The following is a 4,300-nucleotide window of genomic DNA, read 5'->3' on the forward strand; positions in this document are numbered from 1 at the left end:
ACTAGCTCTGTAATAAACTCCCACATCTTCCAAGAGTGCTTGGTGTGTTGTGCGTGTACAGAGCTGATAGGTGCTTGATTCATCACTCCATTGGATTTAAGTCAGTTTTTATTTTATTGCATAACATATTCATGGTTTAAAAATCCAAAAATTAGTCCCAGCCTGGTGATGCAGTCCTCAGAACCTTAAACTCCAGTGCTGGAAGCCACATGGCCAACCTTGGTCCAGACTCCTGGCTCTGTCAACCTGAAATGCACACCATGGCGAGGGAGGGATTGGATGTGACAAGATCATGTCCAGGCTGCTCCTCTCTCCCCACATCTCTCTTTCATGTGTACATGTGCTCTCTACCATGAATTAAAAAAAAATACTTTATATAAAAATGTGTGGGCATTGGGGCCAGCAGGTGGTGTAGTGGTTGAGGAGCTGGAGTCTCATGTGGTCAACTGTGGTTCAAGTCCAGGACCTGGAGGCTTGAAACTCACCCAGGGCATGTGTGCATGCATGCCCAAAATCCAGAGAGAAGAATGGAGGAAAAGGGATTGTGTCATGGCCACCCCACTCCCCAACCCTGGGGTGATTTTTCCCTTTCTGTCTCTTTCTGGTGAGTGCATTACCCTATAGCAAAAATCTCTCTTAAAAAATAAAAGTGGTCTCTTTCCCACTATACAAGATGGCAGGTGAAAAAACTGTGAAGCAGGATACTAAGGAGAAGAAACCTGAAGCCAAGAAGGCTGATGTCAGTGGCAAGGTTAAAAAGGGTGACCCCAAAACTAAAAAGCCCAGGAAGAGGAAGCCCCAGTCTGCCATGTATTCCAGGAAGGCCATGTATGAGAGGAAATACTCGGCCACTAAATCCAGGATCGAAAAGACAAAGAAGGTTCTTGCGACTGCCACAAAACCAGTCAGTGGAGACAAGAATGGTGGTACCCGGGTAGTTAAACTGCGCAAAATGCCTCAGTATTATCCTACTGAAGATGTGCCTCGAAAACTGTTGAGCCACGGCAAAAAAAGCCGTCAGCATGTGAGAAAGCTGTGAGCTAGCATCACTCCTGGGACCATTCTGATCTTCCTCACTGGATGCCACAGAGGCAAGAGAGTGGTTTTCCTGAAGCAGCTGAGCAGTGGCTTGCTACTTGTAACTGGACCGCTGGTTCTCAATTGAGTTCCACTGCGTAGAACACACCAGAAATTTGTCATCACCACTTCCATGAAAATTGATATTAGCAAAGTAAAAATCCCAAAGCACCTTACCAATGCTTACTTCAAGAAAAAGAAACTGCAGAAGCCCAGACACCAGGAAGGTGAGATCTTTGACACAGAGAAGGAGAAATGTGAGGTTTCAGAGCAGCACAAGGTTGATCAGAAAGCTGTGGACTCACAAATTTTATCAAAAATCAAAGCTGTTCCTCAGCTCCAGGGCTTCCTGCGATCTGTATTTGCCCTTACAAATGGAGTTTATCCTCACAAATTGGTGTTCTAAATTTTTTGCTAAGAAGCTCATTAAATAACTGATCATATATATGTATATATACATTTATATAAAGTGTACAGGCATCTTCAAAAAGGTCACAGAAAATGTGTATTATGAAGACATGGTACATGGATGTCAAAAAATTATACCAAAATAAGCTTATACTTTGATTTCATTTTTTCACAAACCTTTTGAAGTCCCCTTTTGTCTTAGCAACAGCAAACCTTTATTCCCTTCAGCTCTACCTCAGCCCTCTCCCTAGAGGCAACTGCGTTTACCTGTCCGAGATGCTTCTCCTGGTTTTTCCATCTGATTCCTAAGTAGTAATGCTTACAACATTGCTTCTTGTCATCTCTGGGCTTTTTGTTGTTCAGCCCTCCTACAGCCTTTCTTTTATTCTCATGTGATACCAATTTTATTGTAATAGCACATAGTTTTACTACTGCTGGCTATGTAATACTGCCTGCTGCAGCACCAAGAAGTTCGGCACAATTACATTTCTGTAATGTTTTCTGGGTTTTTACCTTTTTTGTTATTTTAAGAATTATTTGTTTACTTTTATTTATTGTTATCTTTTTTTTTTTTTTTTTTTAATAAAAATTTGACCCGAGAGAGACAGAGAAAGAGGGAAAGTGAGAAAGTAAGCTGCCAGATCTGGGGCCTTGAAGCACCATCGGCCACGTGGGAGTCCAGCACCTTAACCACCACACCACCAAGGCCCAGTTTTTACTTTTTAATATACTTACCTTGTTTTGTTTTTGTTTTTTAAGTACTCTATCAGCTCTGTCAAAAATCTCTATTTACTGAATGCTCTGTGGTACCTGGGGTCTGTCCAGGAGGACTGCCCTCCAGGCCTGGCCTTGGGTTGCTCCAGACCCAGGATCCCAGACCCTGTAGTCTGCAGCTTCCCCCCTCTTAGGTTAATTCCTTATTTTGCTGAAGAACATGTTCTTGTAGCTTCTGGTTTAGACTAGAAGTCATCTTTCCATGGGCTGGCTCTGTAGTACAGTAGTTAAGCACTATACATAAGGAGCCAGATCTCACATGGCCATGGTTCAAAACCTGGCTTGGTGATTTGGGGGAAAAAAAAAAAATCCCAACAGATTGGAGAGGTGGAGAAGGGATTGTCGCATGATCATGCCCTGGTGAGGGTACTTTCTCCCTTTCTGTCTCAATCTCTGGTGAGCACACATACCCTGGCGATTAAAAAAAAACAAGGAAGGGGACCAGCAGTTAGCATAATGGCTATGTCGCTGTACTCCCACATAGTCGACTGTGGTTTGAATCCCGGACCCGGTGGCTTAAAACTCATGCCGGGCGCATGTGTGTGCGTGCCCAAGATCCCAAGAGGAAAATAGAGGAGAAGGGATTGCGGCATGTGGCCATCCCCCTGGGAGGTGATTTCTTGCTTTCTGTCTCTGTCTCTATCTGTCTGGTGGGTGCACACGCCCTTATAGCAAAAACCTCTCCCAAATAAATAAATAAATAAATAAATAAGAAAGAAACATTTTCCTCAGAATATAGAAGGTGTCTTTTTTTTTGGAGAGATTTTTGCTATAGGGCGCGTGCGCTCGTCAGACAGAGAGAGACATAGAGACAGAAAGCGAGAAATCATCCCCAGGATGGCCACGCCGTAATCCCTTCTCCTCCATTCTCCTCTTGGGATCTTGGGCACGCACACACATGCGCCCGGCATGAGTTTTAAGCCACCGGGTCCAGAACGTGAACCACGGTTGACTACATGGGAGTCCAGCGACATAGCCATTGCACTAACTGCTGGTCCCTAGAAGGTGTCCTTTTCATCCTTCAACTTTCGGTCTTACTGCCAAGGATGACTCGGTTTGTGTGTGGGGCTGCTCTTTCTCCTTGGACATTGATAGGGATTATGTGTTCTGGTAGATGTAGGTTTTTCATTGTTATTCCAGTTAGTAGGACTTTGCCATGTGTCTGCTTGGAGAAGTCTTGTATTATTGCCGTCATTTCCCCCTTCTGCTTTTCTTTTCTGGGCTTTTGGAGGATGTGTGGAGCTTTGGGATTGATTTTATTTTTTGGAAAGAGAATATCCAGATAAAAGTGCCATAGGAGAATAGAGTCAAGTAATCTCAGAAAGAATAAATAGGCTTTTTAAAAAATTATATATATTGGGAACCAGCAGTTAGCATAATGGCTATGTCGCTGGACTCCCACGTAGTCGACCGTGGTTCGCGTCCCAGACCTGGTGGCTTAAAAACTCACGCCGGGCACGTGTGCGTGCGTGCCCAAGATCCCGAGAGGAGCATGGAGGAGAAAGGATTGCGGCGTGACCATCCCCCCGGGGGTTGATTTCTCGCTTTCTGTCTCTGTGTCTCTGTCTGTCTGGCGAGCGCACGCGCCTTATGTAATGTTTTGATATATGCAGTGAGATGATTTAATCAAGCTAATTAACATATCATATACTTAACATTTCATCGTAGTGAGCATATTTAAGATCTATTCTGGGGACCAGCAGATGGTGTAATTGTTACATTGCTGGACTCCCACATAGTTGACCACTGTTTGAGTCCCAGCTCTGGCACCTTAAAGCTTACATTTAGGGACCAGCAGTTAACGTAATGGCTCTGTCACTGGACCCCCACGTAGTCGACCGCAGTTCGAGTCCCGGACCCGGTGGCTTAAACTCATGCCAGGCGTGTGTGCGTGCGTGCCCAAGATCCCGAGAGGAGAATGGAGGAGAAGGGATTGCAGCGTGGCCACCCTCCCTGGGGGGTGATTTCCTGCTTTCTGTCTCTCTGTCTCTCTCTGTCTGTCTGGCGAGCGCATGCGCCCTATAGCAAAAACCTCTCAAAA

This window comes from Tupaia chinensis, unplaced genomic scaffold (assembly GCF_000334495.1).
Source record: "Tupaia chinensis unplaced genomic scaffold, TupChi_1.0 Scaffold142716_1, whole genome shotgun sequence".
Classification (NCBI taxonomy): Eukaryota; Metazoa; Chordata; class Mammalia; order Scandentia; family Tupaiidae; genus Tupaia; species Tupaia belangeri.